This window comes from Gymnoscopelus braueri (genome assembly GCF_963280865.1).
Source record: "Gymnoscopelus braueri genome assembly, chromosome: 7".
Taxonomy (NCBI): Eukaryota; Metazoa; Chordata; class Actinopteri; order Myctophiformes; family Myctophidae; genus Gymnoscopelus; species Gymnoscopelus braueri.
This window is the reverse complement of record NC_137608.1, coordinates 55,700,320-55,717,742: the sequence shown is the minus strand read 5'-3', so window position 1 is coordinate 55,717,742 and position 17,423 is coordinate 55,700,320. Positions and strand designations below refer to the sequence as shown.

The following is a 17,423-nucleotide window of genomic DNA, read 5'->3' as shown; positions in this document are numbered from 1 at the left end:
GTTGTCTTCCTTGTTGACTTCACCAGTCTGACAGAACTTGGTCCTAAGTTTGCAAATGGTACCAGGGCTGACACCAAATAATGCTGTCACTATTTGTATTTATATCAGTGGTGCTCAAATTTTTTCTTGTCAAGGACCCCCAAAATTACTGCTGATCCCCATCAAATCCCCCCCAGAAGCAAAGATTTGAGTTAAAAAATGTTTTTTAAACATATATATACAGAATATAATTTCAAAGATTTGCAAAAATGTTCACGATTTTTCAAAAATAGCAGATCTGCTATTTTTAATAGTCAAAGTATAACATAATGGTTATGGCTCAAATCCAAAATGATGATTCCATGTCAGAGTCAGTGAAGAACAAGGTGTTTTAATCTACTGTAATAATATATCATATAATTAATATCATATTTGTATTGTCAGATGACTCCATGTCAGAGTCAGTGAAGAACAAGGTGGCCATGGGAGCATCAGGTCTGGTTCTGGGTCTGGTCTTGTTCCTGTCTGGATTCATCTTCTTCCAGTGGAAGAAACGAGGTGATTAACATGTTTCATTAACATGTTTCATTAACATGTTTAATTAGCATGTTTAATTAACATGTTTCATTAACATGTTTCATTAACATGTTTCATTAATTGTTATAATAACAGTGGAATAAATGAGGTCAGATCAACAGAGGATCACATGACATGTGGAACCCTCACAGAAATGCAAACAAACAAACAAACAAACAAACATGTAAAGCCACAACCTAAAGTGGTTTATATTGGTTTAGAACCTTAACCGGTTTAGACCAGTTTAGACGACCGATTTATTTGTGTGTCTGTTTTAACTGTCTCTCTTCTTCTTCTATCAGGTCGTATTCTGGTGCCGACAACCAATGACGATCTTTAGACTCCTCCCACACACCCAGGTTCACTTCCTCTTTCTTTTGACTAAACTTTGTTTTTTTGTTTTATGTATTGTCATGGCTGGCTCTTGCCACGACAAATAATAGGGGAGGGAGACCAATGGAAAGTGTAAGAAAGATATTTATTAACTACTAAACTAACGTAAGCAACTTATAGATAACTGAACATAAAGAGACATCATAACAGTAAAGGATCCAATGAGGTGTGGAGTCAGTGAATCAGTGGTGTTAAGTGTGGATGAGTGGAAGGGTGTGTGGATGGAAAGAATAATGAAATAGAACAGAACAAAAGCATGGGGAGCAGCTGAAGAGGACACAGTCCTCTCTCCTCTGGATCTCAATCAAGACCGATCATGGGCTGGCTTTTATACACTCCTGGAGGCACCGGGCCCAGGTGCTCTCCAATGAGCCATTAGTAGATAGACTGCCCCACCCTGTTCACCTAGAAGGAACAGCATGAGCAGAGCACACTCCCATAACTCCATATAAGGGAGTGGGGCATTACAGTATAAAAGTGTATAGAACTATAAAACATACACAAAACAACATGCTTGTGTAAGAAGTGAAACAACTAGCCTGGTAAACCATCCCGGTCGCGTGAATTCACATTATCATGTGTCTTCTGCTTCATTTATTTTAATAATGAATCTAATAATCAAATGTAAAAATCAAATGATTTGTTGTATCAGACAACACTGATGACAATGTGGCCAGATAGGGGGGGGGGGGGGGGTAGTTTGGACAAATCCTCATCAATCAAATATAAAAATGTTTTACATGACACAGGAGCTTAGATCCCATAGCCTGAGAGAGGACATTCAGATGCAGGAGTTTAGATCCCATAGCCTGAGAGGACGTTTGGGTGATTCAGTCAGGAAAAGAAGTGCCTGTGATTCAGTTCAGTGAAGAGACGACACAATGCAGACAAACTCTGAACCAATCATTTGAAATAAACATTTCAGTGAACTGAACCCAATGATTCAGTTCATTGAACACAACATTTCAGTGAACTGAACCCAATGATTCAGTTCATTGAAAACACTGATCATTCCATCACTAGCAGGATCAAAGACAGAACCTTGTGGTCCAAAGGAGAGTGTTCTACCAACTGAGCTGCCCTTCCTACTAAGATACAATATTGACAAAGTATTGGTCAAATGTTGTTTGAATGGACTGAGTTGTTTCTACTTTGATGGTTACTGTAGTTGCAGGGAGGTTGCTGGGAGGTTAGGTTTTTAACTAGTTTACTAATAACTTGTTCATGATCTATTAACTATTTATAGCATCATTTTAAATCATTAAATCATTAACCACTAACAAACATTTAACAAGTCATGAATAAAACATTAACTAATAATTTGGGAATGTATAATTCACTATTATAAGGGAGGGTTATTCTAAAGTGTTAACATGTTCACACAGTTAATACATTATGATTCTTATTGGTTTATTGTCTTTTCACAGAACACCTGGGTGTGTTTTCAGAGAAACAGAGAGTCGTCGCTGCCCCCTGGTGGAGAGAGGAGGCAATACATGTGTGTCCATTCAGCTTTTAAATCCTTTAAATACAGCAGCACAAAGATGACATCATCAACCTTTTAAATAATCATAACAGCAGCATAATGATGACATCATCAACCTTTTTCACAGATGTCTCTTTTAAACAATTAGAAATGGTAATTGGCTAGCCAAGGCTAACAATAATTAGTGTGGAGTTTCCCAGTGTTTCGCCCAGGTCGACGTGGTTTTGAGGTGAGGTTAAGATTAGGGTTAAGTTTATAGAATTTTTTTTTGTGAGGTTAAAGGTCAGGGTTTAGGCGCCACCTGGGCGACACACCAAAGGAAGAGGGAGTCCCAATTAGTGTGGGCGGTTCATCACATTACTTTGTATAGTTTCTGTCGTCAGAAAAAAACAAACATAATATTTCAGTTCTAAACTATATTGAAACATTAAATAAATGATCACACACACAATCAGAGTTCTTCATAACATTAATATTAATATCCATCTGAAGGGAAGTCAGTCAGCCATGTTTGTGAAAAAGGTTTTAATATTTTATAATTGACCATAAGTCATTTATTATGTAATCATTTATAATGTGTGATAATTAATGTGTTATGATCACAGTTTTCCTGTGATGGGTGGACCTGGACCCTCTAGGGTGGTCTGAGGTGATGGGTGGACCTAGACCCTCTAGGGTGGTCTGAGGTGATGGGTGGACCTAGACCCTCTAGGGGTCTGGGGTGATGGGTGGACCTAGACTCTCTAGGGGTCTGGGGTGATGGGTGGACCTAGACCCTCTAGGGGTCTGAGGTGATGGGTCCACCCAAATTAGACAATGGTGGGCCGCCATAGTCTAATAAATTAATGGGAAACACTGATGACATGCAATAATATATGTTAAGTAATGATTGATATGTAATCATCACTTATTTGTTTTAGCTTTTGCTCATTTAATTTTTCTATGTGTCTAATCTGTTTAATAAAGTAGGAAGCTGATATATGTCACTTTTAACTCAGCTCTAGGTATACTCTTAGTTGCTTGTTTTAGAAGAGAATGCACTTCAGACCTCTGGTGATTAGTAGTTTTCTTGCCTACCTATGTTGATGCACTTATTGTAAGTCTCTTTACAATGACATGAAAAGTGTCTGCTAAATGACTGTAATGTAATCATTTACAATATGTAATCATGAGCAGGGGAGCAGATCTTAATTTAAGGGGGAACCACAAAAAAATTACTTTCTGGAGGGAACATCAATAATATCACCAACATAGAGTTAACACTTGGATTTTAAACAAACTAATAATGTTCAAAATGATTACAGTTTGTCTGACATTTAGCATTACATAAACACCAAATCCATTTTCAATATATGAAACAAACTAATGTCAACAATAACAAAGGTTGTTCAAACTTTACTAAAGTAAAGAACACAATATGTGTCTAATTCAGACAGTTTAGATATTCCTTGGTCAGTATTATTTATCTTTCCGTTTTTCAGCTCCACTGTTGTGTTTCTATCCGTTCATATTGGCTGAACTTCACTCATTAAACTAGTTAACAGCTCTGTGGACAAGTGATGATGATGAAGATGATGAAGCTTGTGGATTCATTTATTTGGTAGTTGTTGATGATCAGGACACACGGTGGCAAAAACAAAACCTTGAAATATGTATTTTAAATGATATAATTTATTTCTAAATACTTTATTGTGTCAGACATGTCCCCTCTTTCTCCCTGGGATCTGCACCCCTGACCATGAATGGTTTGAAGTTTAGCCGTTAGATTGTGGGTTTCATTTGCTTGGTTTGAATATCAATAAAAGAAGGAGAAACATTGTGTCACATTGAGTCACTTTGACTTCCACAAAGTCACACCAAGGTCAAACCTTAGTTTACCATGTTGATGATGAAGGGACTCAGGCTTCGTTCACACGTACTCGGGTACTTTTTTAAATAAACTTAGATTTTTTGTTTTGGTTAAGATCTGTGTCTAAACGGCCCCGTTTACAAACATATCTCTGTCCACACAGCAACGTATTAAGACGTTAAAAACACAGCTGTCATCACAAGACTGTCTATTTACAGCGTCAACAACTGCAGTCTGGTGATGACAGACACATATATCTTATTAAAGATTTATCTTTGTCATTTTGAAAAGAAGATAATGATAATGTCTTAAAATATACAGTAGCGCCCGGTCTGTGCTCTTCTTTGGATTTCTCAATAAAATGATACATTGAGCAGTGAGCACATCCAAAAACAGGGCATCATATTTTTAGATAAATAAGTGTTTTAATCCCGTCTGTGGACGATTCTGTTGGAAATTCCCAATGGTCAGTAGTGACGAAGCACATCCGGTATTACACTAGATGTAAACAGGAAGTAAACGAGGGGGGGGGGGGGGGACAGACAGGATTAAAACACTTCTTTATCTGAAAACATGGATTATTACATTGCACTAGAACCCTGTAGAGTGAGTTAACATTTGGGGCCAGAGGGTAAGCATCTTTTATTTCTCCATGTGTACATGTTTGGACACCCTACGGGCTAGGGGCTGAAAGTCCAGTAGGAAATGGGGGGATAGTAGCTACGACTCTCGTAGATTGAAAATGTCAGAATCATAAAATGCGTTTATGAGAGTCGTAATCTACGGCTAACTGTATAGATGGTTTACAGACAAACTACCATAGGCTAGTCTACTTCAGAACGACCAGAGACGCAGGGCATCACCGGCTGGCTCCTGTCCAATGAGCAGCTCTCCACCTGGAGCGCACACTGTCCCACAACTACTCACTATTAAATGGTGATTATTGAATGATAGAAACAAGAGGAGGCTCACACACTGACACAAATATTCTATTGTCTCTGGACTTCATTGCTGGCATCTCACACCTGGCTGTAACTTTTGGTAAAGCCTTTTCTGTCAAGAGCACAAACCTTCCTACCTTATTGATGTTTTATTATAGAATGCTGATAGAATGAACACATCAGCTGTCGGGGTGCTGGGTTTAAAGAGGATCATGAAATAAACCACCTGGCTCTCATTGAATTCAAGTCATTTGTCAGGGTTTCCTTTGCCTCCCAGTGCGTAACGTAACGTTATCTCTCTCCTTAGAATAATGTGCGTTTTGGCAGACAGTGTAAACTGCAGTCCTACAGTGTTTGCCAGTGGGATTATTACCATATTCTGTGACGGTATAAACTTTCTTTGTGAAGAATGATACCATCACATCGTCCTGAATGGAATACGTTTTGTATATTAATTTAACCCATTATGTGCTCAGTGCGCGCTCTGTGGAGACCACCTGACTGCTGCTTATTTTGCACATAAAACACAGTGCTGTCCCCGGGCCGTGACACCATGCACGTCCATGAGAGATAGCCTGGCAAGGCTGTCATAATCTGAACGTTTATGGAGTGATTGATGAATGCTTAAACATGAATGGATAACGGCTGGTGTTTGGTGGGAGTTACCTATCTCCAATCTCCTGCTGAAGTCCTGTGGTCAAAAACCCACAACGTGAAGAAGAGCTCCTGTTCTTATATCGGTTATATCCTTAAACAATGTTACATCATAGCCTATATCCTCAGAAGGACGTAATAATGTCCTACTGTAGGACAGGCTGCCCACGTTGAGAGACCTCTCTCTCTCTCTCTCCATGAAAATATTCCAGCTAAATCCTTTCTGCTTGTACGTGCTCGTATGTCTTAACCATAGACATAGATGTGCTTTCAACATCTGGAGTGAACTGAGCTCCTGAACTTCTGGATAGTGAGTATAGCATTTTTCTTATTTAGCAAGTTGCTAGCAGTTGTACTTTAAGTGCTTTGCTACTAGTGCTGTATTATTAGCTTGTGTTAGTCTGTAGTTTATATTTGTATTTGTGCTTTAAGCAGTAGCCCATTGATACTCTGTGTCTGTCTCACAGAGCACTTGAAGTAGTCTCAGGTAGAATAGGCAAATTGATTGACCTGTTAAAGTGGCTGGGAGGGCCAACACAGCTCAAAGGGATAAAAGGCAGGCTGCTAGTGTGTTTCCTTCAGTGTGCTTTCAACATCTGGAGTGAACTGAGCTCCTGAACTTCTGGATAGTGAGTATAGCATTTTTCTTATTTAGCAAGTTGCTAGCAGTTGTACTTTAAGTGCTTTGCTACTAGTGCTGTATTATTAGCTTGTGTTAGTCTGTAGTTTATATTTGTATTTGTGCTTTAAGCAGTAGCCCATTGATACTCTGTGTCTGTCTCACAGAGCACTTGAAGTAGTCTCAGGTAGAATAGGCAAATTGATTGACCTGTTAAAGTGGCTGGGAGGGCCAACACAGCTCAAAGGGATAAAAGGCAGGCTGCTAGTGTGTTTCCTTCAGTGTGCTTTCAACATCTGGAGTGAACTGAGCTCCTGAACTTCTGGATAGTGAGTATAGCATTTTTCTTATTTAGCAAGTTGCTAGCAGTTGTACTTTAAGTGCTTTGCTACTAGTGCTGTATTATTAGCTTGTGTTAGTCTGTAGTTTATATTTGTATTTGTGCTTTAAGCAGTAGCCCATTGATACTCTGTGTCTGTCTCACAGAGCACTTGAAGTAGTCTCAGGTAGAATAGGCAAATTGATTGACCTGTTAAAGTGGCTGGGAGGGCCAACACAGCTCAAAGGGATAAAAGGCAGGCTGCTAGTGTGTTTCCTTCAGTGTGCTTTCAACATCTGGAGTGAACTGAGCTCCTGAACTTCTGGATAGTGAGTATAGCATTTTTCTTATTTAGCAAGTTGCTAGCAGTTGTACTTTAAGTGCTTTGCTACTAGTGCTGTATTATTAGCTTGTGTTAGTCTGTAGTTTATATTTGTATTTGTGCTTTAAGCAGTAGCCCATTGATACTCTGTGTCTGTCTCACAGAGCACTTGAAGTAGTCTCAGGTAGAATAGGCAAATTGATTGACCTGTTAAAGTGGCTGGGAGGGCCAACACAGCTCAAAGGGATAAAAGGCAGGCTGCTAGTGTGTTTCCTTCAGTGTGCTTTCAACATCTGGAGTGAACTGAGCTCCTGAACTTCTGGATAGTGAGTATAGCATTTTTCTTATTTAGCAAGTTGCTAGCAGTTGTACTTTAAGTGCTTTGCTACTAGTGCTGTATTATTAGCTTGTGTTAGTCTGTAGTTTATATTTGTATTTGTGCTTTAAGCAGTAGCCCATTGATACTCTGTGTCTGTCTCACAGAGCACTTGAAGTAGTCTCAGGTAGAATAGGCAAATTGATTGACCTGTTAAAGTGGCTGGGAGGGCCAACACAGCTCAAAGGGATAAAAGGCAGGCTGCTAGTGTGTTTCCTTCAGTGTGCTTTCAACATCTGGAGTGAACTGAGCTCCTGAACTTCTGGATAGTGAGTATAGCATTTTTCTTATTTAGCAAGTTGCTAGCAGTTGTACTTTAAGTGCTTTGCTACTAGTGCTGTATTATTAGCTTGTGTTAGTCTGTAGTTTATATTTGTATTTGTGCTTTAAGCAGTAGCCCATTGATACTCTGTGTCTGTCTCACAGAGCACTTGAAGTAGTCTCAGGTAGAATAGGCAAATTGATTGACCTGTTAAAGTGGCTGGGAGGGCCAACACAGCTCAAAGGGATAAAAGGCAGGCTGCTAGTGTGTTTCCTTCAGTGTGCTTTCAACATCTGGAGTGAACTGAGCTCCTGAACTTCTGGATAGTGAGTATAGCATTTTTCTTATTTAGCAAGTTGCTAGCAGTTGTACTTTAAGTGCTTTGCTACTAGTGCTGTATTATTAGCTTGTGTTAGTCTGTAGTTTATATTTGTATTTGTGCTTTAAGCAGTAGCCCATTGATACTCTGTGTCTGTCTCACAGAGCACTTGAAGTAGTCTCAGGTAGAATAGGCAAATTGATTGACCTGTTAAAGTGGCTGGGAGGGCCAACACAGCTCAAAGGGATAAAAGGCAGGCTGCTAGTGTGTTTCCTTCAGTGTGCTTTCAACATCTGGAGTGAACTGAGCTCCTGAACTTCTGGATAGTGAGTATAGCATTTTTCTTATTTAGCAAGTTGCTAGCAGTTGTACTTTAAGTGCTTTGCTACTAGTGCTGTATTATTAGCTTGTGTTAGTCTGTAGTTTATATTTGTATTTGTGCTTTAAGCAGTAGCCCATTGATACTCTGTGTCTGTCTCACAGAGCACTTGAAGTAGTCTCAGGTAGAATAGGCAAATTGATTGACCTGTTAAAGTGGCTGGGAGGGCCAGCACTCCCCGGCAGACAATTAGCAATCAATTGAAGTGGTTTAAACCAGCTCTGAAAGCGTCAGCTTTCAAAGCGGCTAGTGAACGAAGGCTAGGCGAACAAAGGCAACAGGCGACTTTGTCAAAGCCCGACTTCGTCCATGAACGAGAAGCAGTATCATTGATTAGTGCCATATATAGTAGTGCAATAGATGTAGTAGTGTAGAATGTGTATAGGAAGCGTTAGACGGAGCCCAGCGGTCCACAACATGCAGACAAATAACTTTGTTTGGCAACGGACAACCTCACCTGATAAGTACGAACCCCAGCAGAGCCCTGGAGAAACAAGAATGGATTATTTGTCCCGTTTAACGTCTGTGTTTGCTCCAGGACCCACGTTCTCATACAGAACACCACTGCAAGAGGAAATCTGGCCGATGACGTCACAGGGGTTTCCCCACCAACATCGTCAACGAGAGGATTTCCTCATGAGCAACATGGACTCGAGACAAACGCAAGGGAAGCACAGGAATACGGTGATTTTTCCACTGTTTTTCCTATCTCCTGGCACCACCGCATGGTCCCTGTTTTTCCAACGGGCACTGGAGGTCAACTACAAGGTTTTCCTCTGTGGGATCGGCATGGAAACAGAGATTATTTTCTCCCTGAGTTTCCCATTTCCCCCAAAAGTCCATCCCCTCCCCTATCCCCCTCCCCCACTGCCCTGCTGCAAACACAAAGCCCCCACCCCACTCCCCCGATCACACCTCCACCTGCCCCACCCACCTTTGAAGCTACAGGGACAAAACAGCTTAAGGAACCTGACTTTTTCCAGACTGAACAGATGGACACGATTTTCTCCAAAAAAGGACTACACATCATCCACCTAAATGTGAATAGCCTCAAAAACCCCACAAAGATGTCTGAAATAAGATCCATGTTTGGAAATGGCAAGGTAGGGGTTCTCTCTTTTTCAGAGACAAAACTGGATGACACAGTAGACGATTCTGAAATTGAGATTATAGGCTACAATGTCATTAGGAAAGACAGAACTCTTTGTGGAGGAGGGGTATGCATTTATGTGAGATCTGACATCATTTTCAATGTGTACCCAAAATTGGAGAACAACTCCACGGAATCGGTCTGGATAAAAATCACCTATCCTCACGCTAAACCCCTGATAATTGGCGCAATCTACAGGCCCCCAGGTCAAAATGAGTTTTATGATTTATTAGAGGAGCACATGGCAATCATTGGAAATTCGGAATTGATTTTGATTGGCGACTACAATACGGATGTACTCCGGAAAGACGCCGCCATATTTAAATCTTTCAAAAAATTCTGTGACATGCATAGCCTCACCCAAATGATAAAAAATATCACAAGGGTAGGCCCCACTTCTCAGACCATCATTGACCTCATTTTGACATCAGACCAGTCGAGGATTCCTTTAAGTGGAGTCATTGAGTGCAGTCTAAGCGACCATAACATCATTTTCTGCACGCGTAAGCTTCACAGATCTGTAGTTGATTGTCATAGCACGATCAGCTGCAGAGCTGTGAAAACTTACTCATCAGAAGCTCTCACAACAGCTCTTGAGAAAGTGGATTGGTCAAATGTACTCGGTGGCTCCTCGGCTGAGGAGTCTTGGACTGGTTTCAAAACTGCTTTTGTGTCTGTTATTGATAGCCTAGCGCCCAAGAAGGTGGTGAGAGTCAGAGCCCGTACACAACCCTGGATGAATGGAGACATCCTAAATGCAATCAAACTCAGAAACAAAATGTACTCTGAGTTCAGGAAATGCAAAGATGTGCAACTACTTGAAAGATGCAGAAATCAACGAAATGTAGTAAACAAATTGGTCAAAACTGCCAAAAAGAATTTCTTAAATGAAAGTATTGAGGCAAACAAAAGCCACCCACAAAAGCTGTGGGAAGCGCTACAGAAATTGGGCTGCAACAACAAAATTCAAACCAAAGCTACAAACATCTGCATTATTTCAAGTGGCGTGCTCATTACCGACAAGCAAGCGGTAGCAAACTGTTTTAACAGCTTTTTTACCACCATTGCAACCCAGTTGGTAAGCAAACTTCCTCAGCATTCAGGTTTGTACGGCTCTGACCACATCCATGCTCACTATGTTAAACTAGGGGCTAAAAAAGACTCCTTTTCATTCAAACCAGTAAATGCTGATGATGTGCAGAAAAAACTACTCGCCCTCCAGCCAAACAAGGCCACCGGCCTTGACAATATCCCCACCAGATTCCTCAGAGACGCAGCTACTGCTATTGCCCCCATAGTAGCCCAAATCACAAACCTATCCATCAGCCAGTGTCACGTCCCACAGGATTTCAAGTTGGCAAGAGTAATCCCTCTGCATAAAAAAGGAAGCAAATTAGAACCTGGCAACTATAGGCCTGTTTCCATCCTTTGTTCCATCTCAAAGGTTGTAGAGCGATTAATTCAAGAACAAATCAACAGCTACCTCAGCGAGCATAAACTGTTGTTTGAATTCCAATCGGGCTTCAGAACCTCCCATTCCACTGACACATGCCTACTGTATCTGACCGACTACATAAAACGTGAGGTAGACACGGGCAAATACTGCGGCATGGTCATGTTGGACCTCCAAAAAGCGTTCGACACTGTAAACCACTCAATTTTACTTGATAAGCTGAGGGCGATTGGTTTTGACTGCACATCACTAAACTGGATGAGATCTTACCTCGAGGGAAGAGAACAAGTGGTTGACATCAACGGAACCATGTCCTCATCCCTCCCGGTGAGCTGTGGGGTTCCTCAGGGCAGCATTCTAGGGCCGTTACTGTTTCTTCTATACATTAACGACATGAGTGCTGCCTGTAACTGCAAATTGTTCCTGTTCGCTGATGACTCGGCACTCCTGATCTCGGGAGAGGACAAGTTGCAAGTTGAGGAGGCGCTCAGCTCCGAACTCTCAAAAATCCGTACTTGGCTTACCGATAACAAACTGTCACTACACCTTGGGAAAACTGAATCCATTCTCTTTGGGACCAAACATTCCCTCAGACAGATGGATGTAAATGATTTCAAGGTCAAAGTCGATGACACAATTATCTCTAGCAAAGAAGAGATTACCTATTTGGGTTGTGTACTTGACAAATACCTGACAGGTGATAGCATGGCTACAAAGGTGGTCAAAAGAGTAAACCAGAGAACCAAATTTATGGGCAGAGTTTCCTCTTTTGTCAACCCTCAGGCCCTCAGGACCCTCTCTGGGGCCCTGATTCAACCACTTTTTGACTATGCTTGCACCTCCTGGTACTCCAACACCTCAGTGTCACTGAAGACTAAGCTTCAAACCTCCCAAAACAAACTGATTCGGCTACTCCTCGGATTGGGGCCCATGACCCACCTTTCTCCCACCCATTTTGCCAGCCTAGGCTGGCTCAGGGTCGAAGACAGGGTTAAACAACTAAAAATGGGACTGGCCTTCAAAATTGTAAATGCAAATTTGCCCGATATGCCCCCAATTCCCGCATATCTGAGTAAATACCTCCAAAAGGTTAGCGACACCCACAGTCACAATACCAGAGGGAGCGTTAACAACAATTTGGTACCACCCACCCATAAATCAAACATGGGCAAATTCTCCTTCTACAGCACTGCCACCCAGGATTGGAATAGTCTAACTCCATCCCTCAAAAAATGCAGTTCGCTGGGCTCATTTAAAAGAGCCTTAAAAAATCACCTTTCAAGAGGCCAAAGGTGGAGGTAGTACCATTTTCCCGTTAGACAGCAGACCCCCCCCCCTGTTCTTGTACATATTTTTTTCCCCTCTTTTTTATTTTTTTTGTTGTACATAGTGTTATATATTGTTTTTGGCTGTTTATTTTGTAATGATATTTGAACTGTGGTGCCACTATATATGCCTATGAATTAAATACCAAGGCCCTCATTGGAAACAAGTCCGCAAGGACTTTTATGAACGGACCTGTTAGACAAAGTATTTTAAATGTAACTGTGCTGTTTTACATTTTTTTTTGCCTAATAAAAAAAAAAATATATTATTATTATTCAATATTCAAAGACTATAAAAAGAATGGACTAAGGCCACACCTCTGGTTTCTACAGACCGAAAATGAAGCCGATTGTTCAGGGATTTGAAATCCGCCATCTTTAATATATGCCAAAAAGACACCGGGAATAGGAACCGGAAATCAATCCCTAAAGAATGCTATTGGTTGGGTAGCTTGTCAATCAAGAGCGGGGGCGGGGAATGAATGCTATTGGTTGTGTAGCTTGTCAATCAAATCATCCCACCCCTCCTAGAGCATAGCCTACTTTATCGTCAATTTTACAATAAATAAATGGGACCATAATTTACCAAAACGCATTTCATGATGATTGAAAGAAGACTTTAAACTAGTGACTGGAAGCATATAGTATTTATGACAATGTTTATTAAAGGAGGAGTTCAGCCAAAAAATTAAATATTTTCTATCAATTGCACTCCCCATGAAGCCTTGAATTCATGGATTTATTTTTGTTTTTGTGGCATTCCTAAGACAATCATTTGATGACCGGGTGTGTATCCGGTAGGAGACACAAATAATCTACTTTGTGTCTCCTACCGGATACATTAGCCGGTAGGAGACGGGAATCCAATTATTGTCTTAGGAATGCCACAAAAACAAAAATAAATCCATGGATTCAAGGCTTCATGGGGAGTGCAATTGATAGAAAATAAGTCCTTTTTTGGGTGAACTACTCCTTTAAGGTAAGAAAATCAAGTCTAAAGTTGGTCAAAAAGCCATCCTCTTACATTGAGAGAATATTCTTTCAGACACCAGCAGTAAAGGATAAAACAGTGACACTACAGGCCATTCATATGAACTGTCTCTTCCGTATTAGACTCAATGTAAAACTCTCAAGCTGGTCCCTTGGTCTTAACAGAGACAGATCTGTTCATGTATAATAGATCTGCTGATTGTTATAGCATGTGTTTAAATGAGTGAATGATGAAGCATCTAACTTATAACATTGTAAGGAACAGCGGGTCATCATTAGCTGCTCACTCAACATGACCCGATCAACACAAAACACAGTTCAATCAATTACAGTGCATCTCATAGTTATCACAATAAACTGCAATATTAACCCTTTTAGACCGGGAACGCATCTGTGTAATTTTTACATTTCTTTGGGCTATTCAAAAATAGCAGATCTACAAGCTCATAGCGCGGCACCGAGTGCCGCGCTATGAGCTTGTAGATCTGCTATTTTTGGGGGAAATCGTGGGGAAAAATTGTGCAAATCTTTGAATATATACATTTTTAAAGCAAACATTTGTGACTCAAATCTTTGCTTCCTGGGGATTCTACAAATGTCTTCTAAATCCTGACAGTTTAAAAAAATGACTTGCGTTTCTATAATCAGTGGTTCTGTTGTTCCACACTTCTTTTCTCCTCACTTTTTTGAAAATAGCAGGTCTGACGCGTTGTGAGCTTGTAGATCTACTATTTTCAAATAACCTTTGTATACAGGTTTCATGTGGTCAAACTAATTTAGATGCTATATTCAAATAAACGGTTACACATAGTTCACTTTTTCTTTTCTTGTAGCAATTTTTAATTTACAGAACATTGTCAAATTGCATTACATTTAGTGCAAATAATAACACTTCCGATGTGCAACATAGAAATATACAAAGTATGTTGATTCCTTTGACAAAATATCAAAATTAAAAAGGCTAAACGTTCATTCTTCTGCTGATTTTTAATTTCCTCTTTTAAACGATTGAACTTTATAACGTGGATTCTCTCCAAACACACCGACCCCCTCTAGGACCCAGAGGCACATCCACCGCTCAGGGATTCCCTCTGAAATCCCAACTTTAAACCGGGGGTTCTCAAGGTGCGTTCCGGGGACCCCCAGGGGTCCTTGAGAGGGTTCCAGGGGGGTTCCAAGCTAAATGATTGATAGGAACCAAATGAACCCTTACAGGTCTGTAACTCTGAGAGTGTACAAATAGAACCAAATGGACCCTTACAGGTCTGTAACTCTGAGAGTGTACAAATGGAACCAAATGGACCCTTACAGGTCTGTAACTCTGAGAGTGTACAAATGGAACCAAATGGACCCTTACAGGTCTGTAACTCTGAGAGTGTACAAATGGAACCAAATGGACCCTTACAGGTCTGTAACTCTGAGAGTGTACAAATGGAACCAAATGGACCCTTACAGGTCTGTGACTCTGAGAGTGTACAAATGGAACCAAATGGACCCTTACAGGTCTGTAACTCTGAGAGTGTACAAATGGAACCAAATGGACCCTTACAGGTCTGTAACTCTGAGAGTGTACAAATGGAACCAAATGGACCCTTACAGGTCTGTAACTCTGAGAGTGTACACATGGAACCAAATGGACCCTTACAGGTCTGTAACTCTGAGAGTGTACAAATGGAACCAAATGGACCCTTACAGGTCTGTAACTCTGAGAGTGTACAAATGGAATCTTCATCTCATTCATGACCGACTTGTAGGCGTCTTCCACTCGCCTGCGCTTCTCCAGCTCTCACACACACACACACACACACACACACACACACACACACACACACACACACACACACACACACACACAGTTGGCCAATAAGTAGGAGGTGTTGTCTTAGAACAGTGTCATTTTAGATTTCTTTGGGCTATTCAAAAATAGCAGATCTACAAGCTCATAGCGCGCGCTATGAGCTTGTAGATCTGCTATAGCAATACTTGGTGGCGACCGTTCCGAGGTCACTGGATTTGACCCGGGACGAGCGTGTTTTGCGGCAAGTGTTCTTGTATCTGTCCTAAAAACAACAATAACAACAACAACAACAATATAATAACAATAACACACTGTACCTCCGGACATCTCCAGAGATGAAGGTGAAGGTAAGGGCGTGGCCACCAGGTGGGCGGTGCCACGGCTCCGGTGGAGATCCGGTGATGTCTGAGGAACAACCCACTGGAGTGGAGTCTGAGCGCCCCTTCATCATCCTCATCATCATCCTCCTCCTCCTCAGAGCTCCTCAGATGCACACAGATGAAGATGCTTCTTTTACTAGAGCAGGAAAAACACATCAGTATCACCATTATTTATAACCTTTTCCTCCGTTACGATTAAAACATTTAAATAAATAAATAGCAAAAATAGGGCTTGTAAAAACAGAAACAACCATTGTAAAACAGAAAATAATTAATTTGAACACTTATGTTTTTATTTTACTTTATTCTGGGGCTGTGTGATGCACATATCTCAATATGTATGCCAAATATCTCAATAGCTATACAATATGTATAACAATATATTTAAATTCCAGACATCTTGTGTTGTTTATAGCAACTAAAGACAGTTGCTTCCTACTCCAACGTACTTGCCCCATCTGAACATGTTTAGTGCCAGGGAGCCCCATATACTACATTTGTGTTGTTACAATGTTTCAAATATTACACATTTTATCTCAACATTTGTTTTGAAAATAGCAGATGTATACAGTGTGTAGGTTTAAATGTCTCATGTGGCCTATAAACTACATTAGTAGCTTATTTTCATAGTCCTGGTTGCTTATTTCTCTCACTAAATCACCACTGCTTGGTGGTGTAAAAAGTACTCCAGTACTGAAACATAATAACATAAACATAAATAACATCACTCTGACACATGACAGTCATATCATGACAGTCATGAAGGAACTTCAACCTGGTTTTGTCTCTTTCTCCATTTACAACCCATACATCTACATAAACGTTCACATTTACAATATAAAGTGCTGACCTCATGGCCACGGATGTTAACATTATGTACGGGTCCTCAGAAGTACCTGTATCTTACGTATTGTTTAATAAAAAGCATTTTAATCCGATTGGTGGCCATTTTCTCGATGTGCTTTCAACTACGCGCACCTATCGGTTGGGAGGTGTACTGCACTCTGATACATTATAACTCGATGAGAAAATGGCCACCAATCGGATTTAAATGATTTTTATTGAACAATACTGAAGATACGGGTACTTATAAGGACCCGTACATAGTTGTAACATCCATGGCCATGAGGTAAACACTTTATATTAAAAATATGAACGTTTATGTAGATGTACGGACTGTTAATGGAGAAAGTGCAAACACCAGGTTGAAATTCTGCCATGACGCTCGCGACAGACAAGCGCCACGTGACCCATGGCTACACTGCTTGTTGACATGTTTGTTTACCTTTGACTCCCAGAGGAGGAGAACAGCAGGAGGTGCGAGGAGGAGGAGGAGGAGGAGGAGGAGGAGGAGGAGGAGGAGAACAGGAGGAGGAGGAGGAGGAGGAGGAGGAGGAGGAGGAGGAGGTGTTCATAAACAACACATTAAAGCTCTTCCTGTCGGCCAGCGCGTGCAGAGGGTTGATGTTTGATGAAGGAAACCTCTCACCAAGCGACACCAGAACCACCTCCACGGGCGCCGCCATCTTGAATGACGCAGAGCGTAAACGTACGTGCTGACGTCATGACGTATGTGATGAAGCAACGTATGTGAGAGAGAGCCGCATGGTGGAAAAAGTACTCGCATTAGTTTTACTTAAGTAAAAGTATCAATACTGTCCAGTGGTGGATTGAAGTACTCAGATATTTTACTGAAGTAAAAGTAGTAATACCACAATATAAAAATACTCTGTTACAAGTAAAAGGCCTGTGTTCAAAATGTTACTTGACTAAAGCATTACATTATTTGAAAATAGCCTATGTATAAAATAGGGCTAAAGTGGTTAAAGGTAAGGTATTTTTGTTCTGTTTTT

The 17,423-nt window shown here is 40.8% G+C and overlaps 2 protein-coding genes and 1 long non-coding RNA gene across 3 annotated transcripts in view; 2 read left to right on the top strand and 1 right to left on the bottom strand.

Annotated features, from left to right (window-relative positions):
• The window catches only part of LOC308089526 (H-2 class II histocompatibility antigen, E-S beta chain-like), a 130,032-nt gene extending 125,779 nt beyond the window's left edge, over nt 1-4,253 (top strand). Inside the window, exons 1-2 of the transcript XR_013933517.1 lie at nt 2,508-3,053; nt 3,121-4,253. The gene's annotated coding sequence lies outside the window, so the exon portion shown is untranslated. Of the gene's footprint in view, nt 3,054-3,120 lie in introns of the transcript that reaches the window.
• Nucleotides 1-17,423, top strand: part of LOC308089527 (H-2 class II histocompatibility antigen, E-S beta chain-like) — a 68,418-nt gene that overhangs the window by 8,116 nt on the left and 42,879 nt on the right. The window lies entirely within an intron of this gene.
• LOC308089544 lies at nt 15,118-16,931 on the bottom strand. Its single transcript, XR_013933521.1, has 3 exons — nt 16,856-16,931; nt 15,499-15,706; nt 15,118-15,169 (listed from the first exon to the last, which is right to left on the bottom strand). It is a non-coding gene; the product is annotated as an uncharacterized lncRNA (long non-coding RNA).